Raw genomic sequence first — 23,715 nt, forward strand, 5'->3', positions numbered from 1 at the left:
GGCTGCCAAAGTTACACATGCAAGCCATAGTAAGTCTTTATACTGTTATGCTATAGGAATAGGCTACAAGTTACTTTGAATATTCTTTAATCATAGCAAGGAAAACAATTTTTAAGAAGCCCATTAACTAAAATTAAAGAGCCAGAACCTCAGGTATTCTAGAAAAAAAAATAACTTAATTGGTTTGAATCAAACCATGCTGATTTATACTGGTTGATGACCAAACCCATATTATCAGGAATAAGAAGGGATTATTCAAATGCTCTTTTAAAAGGTGTTGGATTCCCCACTATTTAATAAACAGTGCAATCCTATCGGGCTTTAATGTAACCATTAACTTAAAATATTGGAAATCAGTGGAATAAATCTCTAAATTATAAAGGCATTATATTTAATATTTACTTTTAACATAATTATCCTTAAATCACAGATAATTAGATGCAAATATAATCCTTTGAGGAAAAGGACTGAGAGTTCAGTTATGAAGTGATCACTTGATGAAAAGCATTTGCCTGTGAGATAAAATGATAAGACATAAAATACCTTACCTAACGATTAGAGCCAGCAGACAGATTCCAGAGCCACAAGCCACAGCTGCAGTCAGGAACCAAGAATCAAGCTAGGAGTTAGAATAAAAAACCAGAGACAGGGGCCAGAGCCTAAATAAGAAGCCAGTAACCGAAGCCAATACTTACAGTTAGGGTGTGTCTAGACTACCTAGTTTTGTCGACAAAAGTGGACTTTTGTCGACAAAACAATACCAGCGTCTACACTACCGCGGAGTTCTGTTGACATAACGTCGACAGAACTCCGCGGTTTTGTCGACGCTGGTATACCTCATTTTACGAGGCATAACACTTTCTGTCGACAGAACTCTGTCGACAGAAGGTGTTATTGCCTGTAACACTGCGTCCAGACTACGGAGTTCTGTCAACAAAGCGGCTTGCTTTGTCGACAGAACTCCATGTGTCTGGACGCAAATTGTCGACGGAAGTTTTGTCGACAGTATCGGTCGACAAAACTTCCGTCGACAAAATGCGGTAGTCTAGACGTATCCTTAGAAATCAGTAATCAGAGCAAATGGACAGAGCCAAAAATGGGAGAAAGGAAGAGGGCTAGGACAGACTGGAAGAGTACAGGAGTAAGGCTCCCAACAAAGCAGGCATAAGAGTGATCAGCACTCTGGCTATAAGTACTGTTCTATCTGGTTACAGATGGCAGAATAAGGAGCAATGGTCTCAAGTTACAGTGAGGAAGGTCTAGGTTGGATACTAGGAAAAACTGTTTCACTAGGAGGAAGGTGAAGCACTGGAATGGGTTACCTGGAGAGGTGGTAGAATCTCCAACCCTAGAGGGTTTTAAGTCCTGATTTGACAAAACCCTGGCTGGGATGATTTAGTTAGGGTTAGTCCTGAATTTAGCAGGGGTTAGGGACTCTATTAAACAACGATTAGGAAGATTAAAGGAAACATACAGAAACCCATTGGGGAACATTTTAATCTTCCTAATCACTGTTTAAAAGATCTTCAAGTGGCTGCCTTGTCACAAACCAGTTCTAATAGCCAGATCCACAGAAAAACATTGGAATTAGAATTCATACGCAAATTCAATTCACTTGCTAATAGACTCAATCGTGATGAAGGATGGTTGCGGTACTATCAACTTAATAGTCGTTGAAGGTGCAAACAGTTCTTTGTGTGGACTCCTATGTCAGGCAGGATACTATCAATTGACTTTGATTCTTATCTGCTTCATTTTAATTACCCAATCTTCAGATTAGATACTTACTGATTCCCTCTAGCTCTCGGTCTCCCAAACCCCTCTTTTTTTTCCTCCCGCCCCCTATCCTATTTATTTTTGGTCTGCACATCCTAAAGTCAAAACTCTGGTCATCTGAAGAAGTGGGGTGTACCTACGAAAGCTTATGATATCATCTACATGTTTTGTTAGTCTATAAAGTGCCACCAGACCATTTGTTGGGTTTTTTTTTGTAGTATTTGAGTTACCCTGACTAACCCTTGGGAGGTAGCAAAACACAGTATCCCTATTTTACAGCTCAGGAACTGAGACCCAAATAAATTTAGGTTTAAGACACAGCACGTAACGTTTAGGTATTTGGAAAAACAATCACAGGAACAACAATGAAATCTATGAAGTCAGAGTTAGTCATGTAGGCTCCTTACAAAATGAATGGAAGTGACTAGTGCCTTACAATGTGATCTGCAGAAGCCAGCACAGTAGGCAGGAGCCACCTAAACTAACCAATGGGAGTTGCTGTTCAGAGGGCTGTGTGCCAAACCCAGTACTACTCTTAGAAATTGATACCTAAGTCTGGGCTGCAGGAAGGGGGACACAGGCACCCCCACCACTTTCTCGTCCCAGTCTTCTGGCCAGATTTTGAATGGGACCCAAATCGGTTAGCAGACTCTGAGCACAGTTACCACACTGGAGAAGCTCTGATCTTTCCCTGGGGTTTGGTATCTGGATGTCTATAGGGACTTATCAGTGCACTTGCCTGCAGGAAGAAACCTAAGTATCTAAAAAACTTTAACTCTTTAAACATAGGCATTGAGTGCCTACATGTGTCTGCAGGGTTACATAGCAGCTGAGGAAGAGTTGCATGAATAACAGTACTAAAACTGGAGTTTGGGTGCTTAAATACATTGGTTGATCTGAATCAAAGTGACTTGCCCAAGGTCACATACGTTTACTTAGTTCCAAGCTACTGCGCTAACAAGTCAGCCATCTTATTTTGATTTATTATGGAGTTCCACTTGTCACCAGAGGTTAAGCTGACTTTACAATAGGTACAGTTTTAAAAAGATTTGAACCCCCGCCCCCCACAAAAAAAGTGTGCCTACAAGTTCCACTGATTTCTACTGGAGCTGCACATTCTTAGCAAGAGCCTGACAAAAGTTTATTGAAGTCACCGTTGCTTAATGGTTTGTTCATTTTCAGTTGGATCAGTCCTGAAGTCTAATGGCCAAACACTCCAGTAGTGAAAAATCAGCATAGATCCATTGCTTTTTAAGAGAATTATGCCAATTTACTTCAGTTAAGGAGCTGGTTCTAAATGTTAGCAAAATGTGATTCACACTGTTTCAAGAAGCACCTTTAATTGAATCTAAAATACATTTGTTCATATTAATTGTAACCCTTAAACAATCAATGGCTATGCCATTTCAGTAATAGTTCCTTAAAATTAGAACTATTGAAAACCCTTATGAGCAGTGATGAACAGAATAAAAACAATATTGATCTGCCAATGAGAGACATTGACTTGGTAAATATTGGAATAAATTATTGTTCTCCTTTATACGCCTCTATCCCTGAGTCAACTATATAAATAAAATCTGTGAATCTGATTAAAGCAAAATATTTTAATAGCTTAAATTTATGAGTGCAGAAACTTCAGTATCTCAAATATAGCATGTTAATTGAACAAGAAACAAGAAAGGCAGTTTCTTCATTGCATACATTTTTGCTGCTCATCATTCAGGGTACGTCTACATTTGCTCCCTAGTTAGGACTAAGAATGCAAATTTAGGCGACAGAAATTGCTAATGAAGCAGAGATTTAAATATCCCGCGCTTCATTAGCAAGATCTTGCTCGGCGTGCTAGTCCGAATCACAGCTGATTCGAACAAGGAAGTGTGCGCCAGGACGCGGCAGTTTGAACCAAAGTCCTTGGTTCAAACTAACATTACTCCTCATTTTTTGAACTTTCGTTCGAACTACTTACATCTTCCTGTTTTGAATCAGCTGTGATTCAGACTAGCATGCCGGACGAGATCTTGTTAATGAAGCGCGATATTTAAATCCCCGCTTCATTAGCAATTTCGGTCGCCTACATTTGCATCCCTAGTCCAAACTAGGGAGCAAATGTAGACATACCCTTACAGAGCAAGTATGTTTACTGATGTAAGTAATTGTCACTTTGTTTCCAATATGTCAAGCTTGTTGGACAAGCAAATTTGTGGTCCTAGCTCTTAGTATGTCTGCATTACAGAGAAGATCAAAGCTATCACTGTCAATCTTCCAGGATTCAAAATGACCTGGTCTAGTTAAGACAGCTAATTCAAACTGAAAGGGGCGCTCTGGTTGATGCCAGTAGTCCCGCTTCAACAAGGAGTAAGGGAATTCTAAGGAAGAGTGTTCTCCCTTTGACTTCCTGCAGTGTGGACAGTGCCAAAGTCGAGTTAAGATTCTTAGACAGACACACTCACACAGAGACTCATAAACAATCTCAAATATATAAGTAGTCCCCAACCTTCTGGGGCTGCCGGGCGCCCGGGGGGGGAGGGGCCGCCCACGTGCCATGCATCCAGGAATGGGGCCGCCCATGCACCCGGGGCCGGCACCGCCCATGCGCTGCGCGCCCAGGGCCGACACTGCCCATGCACCGCGCGCCCAGAGCAGGGCTGGCCCAGATCATTCAGCGGGCGCACATAAATGCCCCGGTGGGTGCCATAGCACCCTCGGGCACCACGTTGGGGACCACTGATATAGAAGATTTTGGAATTTTTGAAAATGCATCTTTTATACCTCGAAGCATGGACCTGGTTTAAGGCTTGAGGCCTGAAACAAAGTAAGCAAGAGTTATAGTATGAATAAAGGGTAGGCCCTATCAAAAGCAAATGTTTGCCTGCAAGTCACTGTCTGGGCATGAATTTGGCACTAGTACTGCTAGCACAGCTAAAACACGGAACATGTGAACACATTCCAAAAGGACAGCACAAGGACTCCTGAAACTAGCACACAATAAAATTGTTTTACAAAAGTGATGAATAGTGATATTTTTTCTGAAACAGGAGCAAAAGAACAACAACATGTGTGAATAGCAATGCTTTGGAGGAAAGAACAAGGGAAGGTAACAAGCAAATCATTAACATGCAATGTGTGTATCACAGATTATTTCTCTGTCTATAAATTTTGAGGTATCTTGACTTAACTCTTTGTCCAGCCTGTGGCCCAGTGGTGAATCCCATGCTACTGACTGACCCAAATCCATTGTGACAGGTACACATTCTTAGCCTAAGTGTAGACATCTGATCCAGATAATTTATTCCTGTGCTTCATATATATTAAACCTGGAGTGGCACCTTTGTAACTTATCTGAGCCTTTTACATATATGCAGCCAAACACATCATTGAACAGGGCAAGATATCTGTCAGGACACTGCATCAGTGGCTTCTGACAACCACTGTATGATTATTATAATTTGTGTGTGTATGGGATTTATATATGGAGCTATGTGACCAAGACAAAGAAAATATTTTCAGGAATAACTAGTAATGTAAGGGTATATCCATTTTTGACTGTCCAGTTAAAAAACTCTTGTATTTCATGGGATGTATGCTCAGCAATTTCTAAAACAGGTCCTACTATGACATCTTAAGCACCCAAAATACCACTGATCACTTTTCCAACATCAGACCATCAGATTATGTATTGTTATAAGATCACTTGACAATTTTAGTGAAAGCAGTTACACTAATACTGAACACTTTTTTAAAATAAGCCATTCAATGAGTGTTCATTAATATACATTCAAATAAATTAGAGAGAGACATGTAGTCCTTTATAGTGATTTAACACTCTGACTAGCACTGAAATGCCAGTATCAGGTCTGAAGTCTAATTTAAGTCTGCCATTAATTAAATTAGAAATTTTAATGATCCAGATGTCTGGATTTTAACATGATTTTACCCTATAAGCTGCAGAAAAAAACCACACACACTCATTTTGTTTCTATGCACTCCAACTATTTTGGAGCACTATTGTTGACTGGTATGCCTGGCCGAGAAGGAAACCAGCCTAAAGGAGCATCTTCCTACCCACTTCTGTCATTAGGATTTTTCCTAGCCTCTTAGGAAAAATAAAACTAACTAAAAAGTGGGTGCTAACAAACAGGGTATTTATTTAACAGTTCAAATAAAGTAAATGGAAAGTAAAACAGAAGGTAAAAACAGATATAACCATGACCTCCTCAACAAAAGGCAACACAAAGGTGGTGCACTGACTGCGACTCAGATGAGTGTAGTAAGTTGAGGGTCAGTAATATGGAGTCAGCAGGCCTAAATAGAGGCCTGTAACATGAAAACAGCAACAGGCCTTGCAATCTAGTGAGCAAGACTTTGGTGCAGTAACAGGAGCCAAGAAAGAAGCCCTATTGATAACTGTGTGATTGTGTAAGTTAGGTCAAGCATGGAAGGGAGGCACTGGGTACACAGGGAGGCACTGGGTACAGACTGTAAGCCAAAGGGGAGTAATGGAACATCTTAATAAGAAATGTCTTGGTACAAAGAGTCCCTAAAAACTAATGCACATACCGACCTAGGTTCAGGACCGGGTCGAGATCGACAGCATGAAGGATAGTAAGTAAGCCCCCCTTCCATAAGGTGAAGGGTGGTAACTAGGCAACAGAGGGTGGTAACCTGGTACGTAAAGAAATGATGTAAGTTGTTTGTACCTGTCTATAAAAGGACACAGAAGAGAATGCTCTCTGGCCGACCTTGGGGGGGGTGGGGTGAGGAGGCGAACTAGGCACCTGAATGGCAGGTGTCATTGCCTAGACTTACAGAATGCATAGTAGCTTAACTTTGACTAGCTGCTGTTAATATCTGTTATATGGCAATAGGCCTGCCCGGTGTTGGTACCTTGTCAACGCGGGCCATAGTGCCCAGTGGTGTAACATTGTACTGATCTCTGTTACCAACTGGTAGAGCTTCGCATTTGACAATAAACCTGCTCGATTGATTTCAAACCTTGCCTGCATCTGTCGTTTCCGGGGCCTTTCAGAGATCTCCTGTGTTGACCCAAGTGCACGGGGTCTAACACTCTAGATAAAGGAAGTACCGATTGTAACGCACGCAGCCAAAAGTTTATCATCACTGACGGAGTAGAGGTCCTGTCAGGAGCGCGCCAGGACAACCCTGACCAGACGACGCTGACACTGACAGTCCAGACCACCGAAGGTACCAAGGATCGAAGACACCGGGGATGGGACCAAGGTAAGGAGATGGAGAATTATGAAACCACTCCCTTATCCTGCAGCTTGTGGGCCCTCACGGAGGTGGGATAAATCCAGATTCCATCTCCAGATACTATCACAGGTACTATCCAGATACTATCTGGCAATTAGGCTGTGCCAGCTCTGCTCTAGCAATGGTTGGCTCACTCCCCTCCCTGTGCCATCGTGGGTGTGTGTATGTCCTTGGTGACAAGGGGTGGAGGCTGGTAGCACATTTCTTGAGTGCAGGTAGACTCACCCTCCCATAAACAAAACCTATATTTATCATGTATATTCCTCTAAGTAGCTCTGGCTCTGTCACATGGAAGGGCAGTCCCCTGGAACTAAAGAAGCAGCCCTTAAATAAGCCACTGTTGCTGGGCAGAACCTAGGTCACATGTTTGTCTAGCTTTCCTGCTAAAATGTCAAAAGAACAGTAAAGTGCTAAGAGCGAGAAAATGCCTTCAGGGGAGGAAGGAGAAGGGAGGCCAAGATGGAGTCCATATTGTTGTTTGGACTTTTCCAAAATGGTGTACCTGTGTTGTTGATTACCAGAACTTTTCCCCAACACTATGACAGAGCTGTTAGCGCATGCTGAGATATGTACATCTGAATTATAAAAGGAGAGAAGAAATCAATTAGCAGCAGAATGTGTTCTGTTTGGTTTGTCACAGTCAGGTATAAAAGTTTAAACAGAACATAAACTCTGACACTGATGTATAGTGTTTGAAAACAAACTGTAGATTTTGTATGACATGGCTGGAAGGACAGGAAACTCCACTGAGTGATTTATTGGCTGTCTGCCATTCTTGGAATAGCTGCTTGTCAATGCTGCATGTGGCATTTTTCAGATAGCAGGCTCTTTCAAGCAAGTCAACCCAGGTAGCAGCCATTGACAGAGAGATGAAAAAATGCTTTAATGAATTCTCAAGAACATTTAGTATAAAAGGTTAAAAATGAATGGTCCCAGAAATTTTTCCTGTAGATATTCTTGCAAAACATAGTAGATTGTTCTTTACAATTACAAAGGTTTGCACCACTATGTAGATAACGGCTTTTCCAAGCTTGGTTAGTTTAGAATTAATCTTGTGGGTTGTGGGTTTTTTTTTTTAGATCAAATCCCTGTAGGTTCCAGCAACTAACAGCCACAGATGACAGGGACAGGCAGGGCAATGCAGAAATCTTCACCTGTCAGGGCTAATTCTCATAACACATTTTAAGATGTTCCTATACTTTTTTTTTTTAAGAAATAGTTTTGACATTGCAAACTGATCTCTAAGAATGAAAGATTGTTCCTGATTTTTCTGAACACCACACAGTCCTTACCCCTACCACAGCCCCATGATGGTTTTTTGAAACCCATTGCCATCTCCCTATTTTTTGGAGGACATAATTTCACTGCAGTGGAGGAAAACATGCCACTGATTGCACTATCGACACCATGAGGTCCCTCCAAGCCACCTGCTTGCTAACCATGAGACACAAGCAGTGAATTAGTGCATGGAGCAATGCAATCTATGAACCAAGAATGAGGCATGCCAGGTCTATCTGTGGTCTTGGTTAAGTCATCTTATCTTTTTAGTATACATTTACACTCTGTAAAATATGGATAATATTTATGCTCACAGGGGCTGTGATTATTATAAAAAAGGTAAGATCTAAAACTCAACAGAATATGAATCCCACTACTTCTTCAAACTCCTTGAGACCCAACACTGCTACAAACACTAAACTATCAACCATTAGGTTAACATCAGCTAGTGGCTAGATGTGAATAGCTATTATTTCATTTAATAATCATACTACAGGTCGGCCCTCCATTGTCTGGCACCCTTGAAACCTGAGTGCTCCCAAACAATGGAGTTTGCCAGATGAGGGGAGGTCAAGACTCCTTACCCAGCTGTAGGCTATGCTTCTGGGTGGCACTGCTCTCCCTGCCGCTGCCTCCGGCCCCACACCATGCGAGGCCTGGCCAGGGCTGTGTACCCCACTATACCAGCCCCGGACAGAGGCCAGCACCACTGCCTCTCCCCACCTCCTTCATAGTGCTGGTCTGGGCTTCACCCCCAGCAGACTCCAGACCGGATTGAGCTCTCTGCTGCTAGCACCAGCCAGGACTGTGCTCCTGCAACATACCAGTTGGGAGTGAGGCTGTGCTTCCCATTGTGTGAGCCCTGATCGCGGCTGTACTCTCCATGGTGCCAGCCCTGGCCATGGCTGTGTTCCTGGCCACCGGTCCCACTACATCCAGCCCTGGCTGGGGCTGCACTCCTTGCCATCAGCCCTGGCTGGGGCTATGCTCTCTACCACACTGACCCTGCTAGAGCTGGGCCCCCCCATGCCAGCCCAGCCCAGCCCAGCCCAGCCCAGCCCAGCCCAGCCCAGCCCAGCCCAGCCCAGGCCATGCTTCTGAACCTGGCCTGCCGGCGCTCTCTGGTCCAACAATATTTTTGGTCCTGCTGAACCATGGATGTTGCCTGACCAGAGAGTACCAGATTTTAGAGTTTCAACCTGTAAAACAAATGTACATGAAATTGTGTGCATGTAATTGTACGCTGTCCTTGGCATCCATTATGTGTTACATGCCTTCTTAGAACACAAGTCATTAGTGACTGGGCCCATGACATCACAAATGTTTCATAATATCTAGTACCATAGAACCCTAACCCAAACTTGGTGGGGTGGTATGAGGACACAAATCTTTGACATCACCATTGCCCTTTACTGGTCTTTCCATAAAGGTCAATTGTCTGACTAGAAGGGCACATCTACACTAGGAAATTGGTTCTAAATAACCTATTTCAAAATAGCTTGTCAACACTACAGGGAAGCCTTGAAATTAGTCTAATGCAGGCTCCCTTAATGTGGATGCACTACCTCAACTTAGAACCCCAGGAAGCACTGGGGTGTAATTACTTTGAATGACTCTGTGGAATAGTTATTTTGAAATAGCAGCAGTGGAGCATCCACACTATTGATATTTCAAAATAACTATTTTAAATAAGTGTTATTCCTTGTGGAAAGCAGGAGTTATTTCAAAATAACCAGTTCCTTATTGTGAAATAAAAAACTTGGTATTGTGGATGCTCCACTTGTTATTTCAACCAGGGCTAAGAGACCAGATCTAAGAGAAATGGTAGGAATTGCCCCAAGAGAGGCACTGTGGTCTAAAGGATCAGGCAATGTTGCTAGAAGTCAAAAGCACTGGGTTTTAGTCACAGCTTTTTCAATGATCTTGGGCAAGTCACTCCACATCTGTTTTCCCTCCCATTCTTTTTTGCTTTGCCTATTTAGGATCTAAACTATTTGCTGGAGTAATTGTCTCTCATTATGAATTTGTACAGTGCTCAATACAATGGGGCACTTGTGTAATTTGTAGCCTCCAGGTACTCCTGAAATATAAATAAGGTTTTTACATATGTGCCCAAAAAATTAAGGATTAGCATGGTCATCATGATTTCACTGTCATTACTGGTTTGTTTTTTAATCTCATAATTAAAAGTTAGACAACGGTAGAGATGTAAGCAAGTAGAGTTAAATAGAAACAAGAAGAAGCAGAGATCATGAAACACACAACATAACCTTGAAAATAGAAACAGATAAATGACTTATCTAAAATGTAAGAAATAAAATTATTAGCTACAGGCAGAGGTGTTTGTAAACAAAGACACCTCTGACCCCAAACTTTTAATTGATAAAGAAATCATCTGTTAGTGGACTACTTACTCTGTATCTGACTGATGTTACATTGTTTCATCCATTCTTCTTTTTTCTCCCACCTTATTGTCAAATTTAGTTCTCCAACCTATTCACAAGCATGCACATACATGATCATGTACTTGAAGGCTTGAGGCCTTAGATTTTCAACTTTTTAGGGCAAGACACATCCTGTTGATATTGCCTAACATAATAGGCCCTGATCTTGATTTGAAGCAATAAGGTAATGCCATCCCACGAAGTCCAAGATGTAAGCAATTAAGTTGCCCTCTGAATCAGAGAAGGAGCCAGTTGCTAGAGTGCAAATTAATGTTCCTTACAGATAATACAATGAAGCAGTTTAGCAGCTACATTCTTCACTGGCTATGGTTTCTGAACAGTTTTCAAATTACGTTACCAGGTAGGGCAGGGCAAGATATGGTCCATGATCCAGATTCAGTCCACCAAACCACTCGGTCCAGACCACAGGCTGCTCCACTAGGACCCTCAGGCACAGAGCAGCTCATGCCAGTTGAAGTGACTGGCTGTTCCCTGTGAACCTCTACTGCGCGTGCTGGAAGGAGTGTGTGTGGGGGGGAGGGGTTAATGAGCTGCATTCGATCTCCCACAAAAATCTCTCTGCTCCCTTTGGCCGGTTTAGAGCCACTGGGTGCAGTCAGTTGTTTTGAGCAGCCTAGGACTGAGGAAAGCAGGGAGCCTACCACAGGGTCCTGCAGAGCTGCTGGCTGGGAGCTGCCTACGTAAGTACGTCCCAGCCAGGGCCTGCCCTGGCACCCCCTCCACCTTTCCTCCCAACTTTCTGCCCTTGGCCAACACTCCTTCCTGCTCCAGATCACCACCCAAGCCCTCTGCACCCCTTCCCCAAGGTCACAACTCCCTCCCAGATCCTGCACCCCAGTCCTCTGCCCAAGGTCACAACCTCTTCCTTCACCAAAACTCCCTCTCAGTCCTTACACCCTCTCCTTCACCCAGTTACCTATCCCAACCTCCTTCTGTACCCAACTTCAGCCCCAGACCCTCTCCATAGAAAAGTGAAGCCCTTCACTACTAACCAAAATCCTGGAGTAGCTCCTCATCAAAAGTTATTGCCTGCCCCAGAGGTAGGGCATGGTTCAGTCTAGAAGTCACCAGGGAGAAGTCCAGATTCAAGAGAAATGTTTGCAGATGTCTAAGCAGATTCTAATGGGCAAGGCATTCTTTGCCACTGAGGATAACTGAAATGCCAGGAGCAGGAAGGGATCCAGAAAATATCCAAATTGCAAAACTCTGACAAAATAATCCAGTCTAAATTGTCTTTTGCTTGGTTTCGTGAGAGAAAATGCTAGTTGTGCTTCCTTGATGAACCCTTAATGATCTTTATGTCCTTGAATTTATGTTAGTAAAATATATGTAGACTGATTAGTGCATCTATGCACATTTAAGGTTTTTTTCTAAATCTCTCCTAAATTAAATTTGTGCAGTCCCCTTAATCAGTTTAGTTGTTGCTCTCTAAATTCCTTCTAATTTGTTTTTGTGCTACTGAGCGACCAAAAACTCCACATGAATCACCAGAGTTTCATAAACAGAGATCTCCCTTGAATCAATCACGGTGTGACTCTCTGAACAGCAACCTTAAATAATAATTCTTTGTGGTGCAAGCATATATCTCATTTACTCTCAGTTATCAACACAAACTCTTGCCTTAATTGCTGCTGCTGTCCATAAGGAAGCATGTACTCTGACAATATATGAAAAAATAGCTATATGGATGAAACACTGGCACAGGTGCCCCAAGACCTGGAATCAATTTTTCTTGAGGCAAACACTATAGCAGAAGTTCGAGATTATAGGACTTTTGTGATTAAGGGATTGTTTTTTGATTCTCTGCCTGAAATTTTCTAACATCCAATATTGAACTTAGAATTTCAATATCTGCAAAAGGCTCTAGCAAAAATATGATTCAAAACTTAAAACAGGGTTAGGAAGAATGTATGATTTCATTCTTTGGCTGGCCTATGCTAGGTTCAAACTCAGCCTGACTTAGATCAACCTTAGGACAATATGCCAGTCAAGGAAAAGTATAACAGAAATAAATTCTGCCTTCTCCATGCCACCTATCTCCTCCGCTATATTCCCTGTATAGAGGTGGGATTGGGCATGGCTGATACAGGTGCTGACTCTAATGACTACCTGCTATAAAGGAAGTTTCCAATTGGCCAATTGTAGGCAAAATCCAATTCCTTTATCCCATCTGACAGGAGTAGACTGGATTTGAAAATTATCTAATCCTAAATAACTTGCCTGATGTCACACAGGAATTTTGTAGAACAGTTTATCAGCTCATGCATACAATTTCTTTAGCCAACCGAATATTCTTCTAACTACATGGGTACTGGTATATTTTGGGGGGAAAAAACCATATGGCTGTAACTCAAAGGCATTTGTCTACAAACTTTCATTCTAAAATGAATCAGACAATGTGGTATCCTGTTTTCTGTTGTCCAAGAGCATTGCAGGGAAATAGAGCATTGCTCTATGTTCAGGAAGTATGTCTAGTTCAGGAGACTTCTATATTTTCAGAATTTGCAGAAGAGGGGAAGATTTCACCCGGCTATGGATGACGATAGTAACAACATAATTCAAGTCTGGGAATTTCAGACACAGGAATAGCACACAATATAAATCAAACATATGAAGAAAATAAGTTTTAAAGTTTGCAAAGTCTTGCACTATGTTATACACTTCAGCTCATAATTAAATAGAAAAACAGACATATTATATTATGCATATATTGCCTGTTGCTAGCCTTATTGACCAAACCTGATGAGGGTCCTTATTCAGTTTTCAGATTGCATGCAGTCAAATTAGAGTAAAATGAATTGAGGTTAATAGTGTTTGCTTGAGCAAATAAGAAGTGAAACAGGACCTTGGGAGTTACCCTACTGAAGATGAAGGAGAGGTGAAAAATACCTAAGAGAATATGCAGAGATTTACTGGTTTAAAGCTACAGTAAGAGGAGCAGTTTATCATTAATACTTTTGTAATTAGTAACTGCTATATTTAGGATGAACTATTATAGAATCACAGGGCTGGAAGAGTTGTCAGGAGGACATCAAGAACAACCCCCTGATAAAAGCAGGCCCAATCCCAACTAAATCATTCCAGCCAAGGCTTTGTCAAGCTGGGACTTAAAAACCTCTAGGGATGGAGATTCCACCATCTCCCTAGGTAACCCATTCCAGTACTTCACCACCATCCTAGTGAAATAGTTTTTCCAATCTCCAACCTCTCCAACTGCAACTTTAGATAATTGCTCCTCATTCTGTCATCTGTCACAACTGAGAACAGCTTCCTCTTTGGAATCCCCCTTCAGGTAGTTGAAGGCTGCTATCAAATCCCCCTCTCAGTCCTCTCTTCTGTAGACCAAATAAGTCCAAATCCCTAAGCCTCTCTTCAAAAGCATGTGCTCCAGCCCACTAATCATTTTCGTTGCCCTCCACTGGACTTTCTCCAATGTGTCCACATCCTTTTTGTAATGGGGCCCCCAGAACTGGAAGCAACATCCCACTTGTGGCCTCACCAGTGCCAAATAAAGTAGAATAATCACTTCTCTAGATCTGCTGGCAATGCTCTTCCTAATACACCCTAGTATTCCATTCACCTTCTTAGCTACAAGGGCACACTGTTGACTCATATCCAGCTTCTCATCCACTGTGATCTCCAGGTCCTTTTCTGTTAGCTGCTATTTAGCCAGTCGACCCCCAGGCCTGTAGCAATGCTTGGGATTCTTCCATGCCAAGCCCAGGACTCTACACTTGTGCTTGCTGAACCTCATCAGATTTCTTTTGGCCTCCAATTTGCTTAGGTCACTCTGGACCCTATCCCTGCCCTCCAGCGTATCTATTCCTTTCCCTATCTAAATGCAGGACAATGTAGCACTTTAAAGACTAACAAGATGGTTTATTAGATGATGAGCTTTCGTGGGCCAGACCCACTTCCTCAGATCATTTGATCTGAGGAAGTGGGTCTGGCCCACGAAAGCTCATCATCTAATAAACCATCTTGTTAGTCTTTAAAGTGCTACATTGTCCTGCATTTTGCTTCAACTACCCCAGACTAACACGGCTACATTTCTATCACTATTTCCCTATCTATGCGTCATCTGCAAACTTGTTGAGGGTGCAATCTATCCCCTCATGCAGATCATTAATAAAGATGTAAAAATCCAGCCACAGAACTGGTCCTTGGGGAACTCCACTTGATAATGACCGCCAATCAGACATTGAGCCCTTGATCCATACCCATTGAGTCTGACAGTCTAGCCAGCTTTCTAACCACCTTCCAACTCATTTATCCAATCTTTAACTTGTTGGCAAGAATTCTGTGGGAAATCACATCAAAAGCTTTGCTAAAGTCAAGGTATTTCATATCCACTGCCTTCCCCATGTCCACAGAGCCAATTACATTGTCATAGAAGGCAATCAGGTTGGTCAGGCATTACTTGTCCTTGGTGAATCCCTGATCACTTTCTCCTCTTCCAAGTGCTTTGAAATGGGTTCCTTGAGGATCCCCTCCATGATTTTTCCAGGGACAGAGGTGAGGCTGACCATTTGAAGTTCCTAGATTGTCCTTCTTCCCTATTTACAAAATCCCTGTCAATTTCCAGGTTTGTTTGCTATTCAGCTAAGTTGTATTTATTGAGTAAAGTATAGGTTAGTAGATTCTAGCCAAAAGCACTGTGATTGATAGTTCAGTCCTGATCCATTTCTAGTATCTTCCTGTTACCATGTTAAGGTGTATAAGCAGAAATGGTTCCAGGCACATCTACAGAAGTCGTGCAGTTCCTATTCTGAATTTACAGTTTCTGCATTGCATTGTTTACTGCATTTTGAGAAAATAAAATTCAGCAGGAAAATGCAATAAGAGGGGGTGAAACAGTAAATTAAAAAATCTAAGATTCTCTGTCAGATGTACACTTATGTAAAGATAATTTTTAGTGGATGCCCAGTATAAACAATAAAAAAAAGTGTTTACTGACAGAAGCCGTAATGAAGAAAATAGTAAGTTGAGTTAACCAGCATTATTGTTTTCTGTTCTTTTGTAATTATTTAGAATATTACACTATGCCGAACACTTATAGTATCTGAATGTGTGTATTGGCTAATGGGCTGTTTATGCACTCTGTGAATAAGGACAATCTTCATTTGTTTCATTTAAATGTTGACATAACTGGTTATGTATCTGAAATATAGCAATCTTTAAATGAATTCACATAAATCCCACAGCTGTGACTACATGTTTTACCTTTAATATTTTCTGTATATCTGCTCACATACATCTTTATAATTATGATCAGAATACTCATCACCAAAATTTTAAAGTCAGATGCCTGAAACCTGTACTTAAGAACTTTAAACAAAAGTGGTGAGGCTTTGCTCCCTTTAACTTCAATAGGTATTACAAGTGCTCAGAAAGTCAGGTAAGTAATTTAAGTGCTTAAATATGTATGAGTGCCTTGCTTTAAGCACCCAAAATCTAAAAATGTTGGTCCATGTCTATAGGTTATACAAAGGAAAACAAAGCAGGAGAAGCACAATAGAAAAATAGATTCTTTATCTAGTGAAATACTTTAATCTTTGTTTTACTTCTTTCTAGGGGCCTAGCAAGTGGTTTTTTTAAAATGAGGAAGTGTTGTCATGTAAAATTCAAGATTAAATACACATCTTAGTCAACTAGCAATCTAAAACAATTATCTTCAATATGTTCTCTAACATATGTAATTTTCAGACAAAGCTAAATACGTCAGGGTAAAAAAAATCTTTATAGAGAAACACAGAAGTCTAAAACATCTCACAGATACAAAACATTCAGATAAACTGCAGAATAAAAGAAAAACTGAATGTTGTACCTTTACACTTTAAAAAATGGCTAAATTCCTAGCACTCTGTCACAATGCCAAACACACACTCACAATGCCAAAATTGGCACAAATAATATTGTGTTTATATGATAAGCAAGTGTCTACTAGCTCACTGGCATTTTACTTCATTCCCGTTCTGCCTAACCCTGAGAGCTTGTCTACACTATGTAGAAGAGCAGCACTATCAATTCTCTGGAGTTCGAATTAGCGGGTCCACTAATTTGAACTGAGAGAGCACTCTTATTGGCACTGGTAGTCCTGCTCCTCATGAGGAGTATATGGTCCTGTTGACCTCCGGCTGTACGGTCAGTGTCAAAAGGCGATTTAAGATACTTTGACTCCAGCTACATAATTAACACCGTTACAGTTGCATATCTTAGGTCAACTTTCCTCTTTAGTGTAGACCAGTCCAGAGAAAATAATAAAGGGAAGTTACTCTCCTTTGGTGCGGTAACTGTTGTTCTTTGAGGTGGTGTCCCCGTGGGTGCTCCGCTATGGGTGCTGGGCTTGCCCCGGCTCTGCAGACGGAAGCTTGTGATGAGCAGTGTTTGGCTGGACCGCGCATGTGCCGCAGGCTTGCGGCTTTCGTACTCTTTTCTGTCTTGTGTGGTCCGGCCCCCTGCCAGTTCCTCGAGACCGCCTCAGCGTCTGTAAGAGACAAGAGCAGAGAGAGAGGACTCTGAAGCAGGGAGGAGGGCGGGTATTGGAGCACCCGCAGGGACACCACCTCGAAGAATGAGAGTGACTGCACCGAAGGTGAGTAACTTCACTTTCTTCTTTGGGGATGTCCCCGCGTGCTCCACTATGGGTGACTTCATAGCAGTAGTCACCAGAATGGAAGGAGGGCAAGGAGTTCCTATTTATTTGCTGTGGAGAGCATCACAGTCACCACTGCCCCATCTGAACGAGTGATTATAGAAACAGAATAGTGTTTGGCGCAGGTTTCATGTGAGGACCAGGTCGCCGTCCTGCAGATGTCCTTCAGAGATACCCCTCTATGAAACGCTGTAGATGTGGCCATGGCTCTAGTGCAGTGGGCATGAGGTTGGGATGGAAGGGGTAAGCCTTTCACTGCGTACAATTGCATTATGCATGAGGTTACGAGATTGGAAATCCTCTGGGAAGATAGGCGTTGACCCTTTGACCTCTGTGCCAAGGAGACGAATAAGTGGTTAGTACGCCTAAAAGGTTTAGTGCAATCTATGTAGAATGCTAAGGCCCTGCAGGTGTCCAAGGAGTGTAGGGCTGCTTCTAGTGGTGAGGCATGGGGCTTCGGGAAAAAGGTTGGCAGGATCACTGGTTCATTGACATGGAAATGTGAGATGATTTTGGGTATGAATCTTGGGTGTAGTCTCAAGACTACTCCATCCTTACAGAAAATTGTGTATGGTGGCGTGGCCATCATGGCGGAAAGCTCGCTCACTCTGCGTGCCGACGTTATGGCAAACAGGAAAACAGTTTTCAAAGTGAGGAAATGCAAGGATACAGTTGCCAGAGGCTCGAACAGCGGCCTTATTAGGGCGTTGAGGACTACATCCAGGCTCTACACTGGTGAGACTGGGTCGTGCGGTGGGGCCATGTTGATAAGGCCCTTGAGAAATCTCTTAGTAGTAGGATGGGCGAAGACAGAAACGCCATTTATCGGAGATGTGAATGCTGAAATTGCTGTGAGGTGCACCCTGATGGAGGCTAACACAAGGCCTTTGTTCTTTAGATGCAACGCGTAGTCCAGGATGGAGGGAATCAACAGACGTGTTAGATTGCGGTGGTTTGAGGTACACCAGGTGGAGAATCTGCGCCACTTGTGAAGGCAAGTTTTCCTCGTGGTTTGTCGTCTACTGTGTACTAGGACGTGCTGGTCTGGAATGGAGCAGAGAGATTCGAATGGAGCCAACCAGTTAGGAACCATGCTGTTAGGTTCAGCATTTGTATCTGGGGATGTTTCAGGCGTCCTCGGTCTTGTGTGAAGAGATTGTGGAGAGACAGAAGGCAGATCGGTGTCCGCATGGAGAGACGGTGGAGAAAGGGAAACCAGTGCTGGTGAGGCCAGCCCGGGGCTATGAGAATTAGTGTTACCCTGTCCACCTTCAGCTTCTGAAGGACTTTGGGGATCATACGTATGGGGGGGGGAATGCACAGAGGAGGGGTCCGCATCAAGTCATAAGGATGGCATCTCCCAGGGATGCGTGGGCTAAGACCGCCCTGGTGCAATACTTGCAGCATTTTGTATTTGCAAGAGTTGCAAAGAGGTCCACTCGGGTAGTACCTCAACGTTGGAAGATCTCGCGTAGGATGCCATCGTGCATTTCCCATTTGTGCTTCATATGGAAGTGTCTGCTCAGGTAAGTAGGATGCTGTAGGTGTTATTCCGTGGCGAATGCACCAGTTCCAAAAGCGGATGGCTTCCATGCATAAGGAACGGGAGCGAGCACCGCCTTGGCAATTCACGTAATACATGGCTGTGATGTTGTCCGTGAGTATCCTCACCGTGGTGTTTCGAATGTAGATGAGGAAGGATTTGCGTGCGTTGAAAATGGCGCGTAGCTCTAGAAGGTTTATGTGTAGCCGTGCTTCTTGTGGGGACCATTGGTCTTGGACTGAGAGGGAGCCCATGTGAGCCCCCCAGCCTAGTAGGGAGGCATCCGTTGTGATTTGGTAGAGTGGCTCCTGCTGATGGAAAGGTATACCTGACAGTAGGTTTGTGTGGCTGGTCCCCCATAGGAGTAATTGGAGAACGCCAGGTGGCGGCATTACCGGCCTGTGGAGACCGTATCTGGTGTGGTCGTATACAAGAGTCAGCCAGTACTGAAGGGCGCGCAGATGTAGTCTGGTGTATTTCACCACGTATGTTGTGGCAGCCATATGGCCCATCAGTCTGAGGCATGTGATGAGTGGAACGGTAGGGCTGACGGTGATGGTGTGAATGAGGTCTTGGATGACTTAAAACCTCTGTAAGGGTAGAAACCCTCTTCTGGCAAGTGAGTCCAAGTGAGCCACAATGAACTCGATGTTCTGAATGGGGTGCAAAACGGACTTTTGCTCGTTGAGGAGGAGTCCGAGCAATTGAAAGACTTGCCTCGTGAGGTGAACCATCTGGGAGACCTCGTGTGCAGAAAGGCCCTTGCGTAGGCAATCGTCCAGGTAAGGGAAGATGAGTAAGGGGCACCGGAGGAAGGCCGTGACCACAGATAGAACCTTTGAAAACAGCCTGGGGGCTGACGATAGCCCAAAGGGGAGGACCTTGTATTGAAAGTGGTCCTTTGCCACGATGAAGCGCAAGAACCTCGTGTGAGCTGGATGGATAGGGACGTGGAAATAGGCATCCTGGAGGTCGAGGGTGGCAAACCAGTCCTGTGGATCTAACACAGGGATTATGGCAGCTAAAGTCGTCATTTTGAATCATTGTTTGAGACATATGTTCAAACAGCGGAGATCTAGGATGGGGCGCCAATCTCCGGACCTCTTCCGGGTGAGGAAATAATGTGAGTAAAAGTCCCTGTTCCTGAAATCCTTTTGGACTGGCTCTATGGCACCCAGAGAGAGAAGGCGGTTGACTTCTAGTCGGAGGAGGGGTCTTGTGAGAGGGGTCCCTGAATAGGGACGGGGTAGGAGGGGTGGTTGGTGGGATGGCTATGAAAGGGATAGGGTAGCCAGATTGAACAATCTCAAGGACCCATCTGTCTGTAGTGATTTTTGCCCACTGATGTAGAAAGGGCCTCAGCCAGTGGTGAAAGAGCTGGGTCTTATGATTCGTGATGCTGCCTATGACTGTCTGCTCGCCCCCAACCAACTCATCAAACCTGTTACTTACTCCCGATAGTGGTCTTTCTTTTTTTAAAAAAATAAGGAGAAAAAACAAGGGAAAAGGAGGAAATAGGATTGTATGTACAAGGAGGAACTAGAAGGAGTCTAGTTCAGTGAGTGAGGTAAGGAGCGTGGTTCCAAGCATCTGCAGCCTGAGGCAGTGAAGAGGAACTGGAGGGGGGCCGGACCGCGCGAGACAGAAAAGAGCTTGAAAGCCGCGAGCCCGCGGCACATGCGCGGTCTGGCCGAACACTGCTCATCACAAGCTTCTGTCTGCGGAGCCGGGGCAAGCCCAGCACCCATAGTGGAGCACCTGCGGGGACATCCCTGAAGAAGAAAAAAACGGTTACTTACCTCGTAACTGTTGTTCTTTGAGATGTGCTGCTCATGTTCATTTCAATTAGGTGTATGCGTGCCACGTGCACAGATTCTGGAGCTTTTTCCCTTATCAGTATCTGTCAGGCCAGCCAGGGAGCCCCCTGGAGTGGCACTGGCATATCAGTACATATATATCCCTGCTGGCCCCTCATTCCCTCAGTTCCTTCTTGCCGGAGTCCTCTGACAAAGGGGAGGTGAGTGGGATTTGAAGTGGACATGAGCAACACATCTCAAAGAATGACAGTTATGAGAAAAGTAACATTTTTTTTCTTCTTCGAGTGCTTGCTCATGTCCATTCCAATTAGCTGACTCCCTAGCAGTGTCCTATGAGGTGCCGTCAGAGACTAACATGATCTACATGTTAACTGACTGCAACACAGCCCTGCCAACAGTAGCACCTGCCCTGGCCTGATGCGTAATCGCATAGTGCTCTGAGAAAGTATGCACAGAGGAACTTGTGGCTGCTCTACATATGTCGAGGATAGGTACTTGCACTAGGAACGCCGCGGATGTTGCTTGCGCCCTTATAGAGTGTGCCGTCCATGGAGGCGTTTGTCTATCCACGCTGTCATAGCACTCCTTAATACAGGAAGTAATACAGGAGGATAGGCATTAGGCCGAAACCGGTGAGCCCTTCATCCTCTCAGCTATTGAAATAAAAAGTTGTAGAGATTTACAGAACTCTTTCGTCCTTTCTATATAGAATGCCAGGGCTCTTCTAACATCCAGGCAGTGTAAGGCCTGCTCCCTGGTTGAGACATGCAGTTTTGGAAAGAACACCAATAAGTAAATGTCTTGTGACATATGAGATTGAGAAACTACTTTAGTGAGGAAGGCTGGGTGGGGACGCAATCTAACCTTGTCCTTAAAGAAAATCGCGTATGGGGTCTCTGAAGTGAGGGTCCTCAGTTCCGAGACTCTTCTGGCAGAGGTGATTGCAATCAAAAGTGGCATCTTCCACAACCTTTTAGCTTTCTACAAAATGTTGACTGTTTTGATTACTTCGTATGTTGCCATTTGAATCAGTGCTGGTAGCAATTGATCCCCTTTTGACAACATTTCCCTTGCTGGACACACTGGTTCTTCTTCGAGTGCTTGCTCATGTCCATTTCAATTAGGTGTGCATGCACCGTGTGCATGGATTCTGGAGCTTTTTCCCTTAGCAGTACCTATCGGGCTGAAGGGTCTAGAGGAATCACCAAGACAGATCAGTAGCTTCTGTCATTAATGCTTTTTTTTCCCCTGAATGTGAATGTTTTCTGGAGCATTTGCGTGCTTAATAATAACCCAGACAACTAAAACAGAGATATGAAGAGGAGGTTGAGAAATCTTTCGTCTAGCTTATCATAATCCTTTTGCTCACACTTAGTACATTAGTCCAGAATTAGTCTGATTGACTTTAATAGAACAAGTCCTGATGTGAGGCACTATGTAACAGGAACCAGAGAAGTGGCCATTTTAATCTGTAACTTTAAAAATAACGAGTAGTCTTATAGTATCTTAGAGACTAAACAGTTATATATATATAGTATCATGAGCTTAAGTGGGCAAAACCTCCTTCCTCAGATGCGCAGAGTGGACACTGGTAAGAGGAGGACACTGATAAGACCAAGAGATTCAGCATGGAGTGAGGTAGCAAATACACTAATGCACTAATTTGCTTCAACTAAGTCAAGGAAGAAGAGACTCAAGTACCTTATACACAAGCCTGAAGAGCTTTCCCCTTCCCCATGTGAAACAAACACTGACTTCTTGAAAACTCTTCAAGATTTCACCCATCCTATTGTTCTGATTATTTTACTTTGATGTTAACCTCACCTTCAATCTACCAGTATATCAGTCTTCTAACGCAAATGCCTTGACACTTTTATTTCATGATAGATTGTATGAGTGGGGAAACTCCATCAAAAGGTTTGGGGAGACCTTTTTCAAACCAGTCCTTAAGCCACACCTTAGCCATACTTCCTACAACCCACTTTGAATATACCTTTGCTGGGAACTCTGCTAAATACATGGTTTGCTTGTTTCACTGTTTCTCTGCCCACAATTTATTTGTCTAATGCACAATTTGTTTGTATCTAATGCACATTTATTTGTATCTTGTCATGGTCTAGACTGTGAGCTCTTTGAGAAAGGCACTATCTCTTTATTGTACTTGAGGTCCCCTGATTTTTGATAAGTAGCCTGAGGCACTATTGTTATATATATATATATATATATATATATATACTATTTTAATTAGAACCTGTATTATCATATCATTGAACTCTTTGGAAAATGGAAATAGAATAATAAGCAGTAGATACCGTAGAAAAGGATCATGATGGTAGAAGCATTTTCTCTTTACATTGTTGGGGTTGTTTTTAAACAGATTTCCCGCTGGTGTCTGTAAAGTAGTTTGGGAGGTTTCTGCAAAGAAGGTCAGTAATTTGAGATAACTCATTGGGTTGGCATTTCAAGTGGGTTAAAAAAATCTAGTAAAAATAGTAATTAAAGCAATCATCTCTTAAAGCATTTATATCATGTTTTACCACCAAAACGAGCAAAGATAGTGAATGAGCATCGACACTGAGGGTATGGTCATTGTGTAGATTAATTAATTTAGCTTTCTTGTCTCAACACAAAGAATATTGTATCAGCTTCATAGTAGCCCAAAGCATTATAATACCACAAGTGTTAATTTGTGATAAGACACATAAAGTCTATTAAGAATAACAGATTTATAAATCCTATTTAAGAATGAAATGATAGATTTCCTGATTCTAAGGAATGGGAATAAGAAAAACAGCAGAGTAGAGACAATGGACTTCGTGAAGGAACATTTTAGCAAGAGGAAAAAACAAAATGGAAAATGCAATAACAGAAGAAGTGTTCAATGACTTTTTTTGCTTCCATTTTCACCAA

This window comes from Pelodiscus sinensis, chromosome 2, assembly GCF_052426305.1.
Source record: "Pelodiscus sinensis isolate ZL-2025 chromosome 2, ASM5242630v1, whole genome shotgun sequence".
In the NCBI taxonomy this organism is placed as follows: Eukaryota; Metazoa; Chordata; order Testudines; family Trionychidae; genus Pelodiscus; species Pelodiscus sinensis.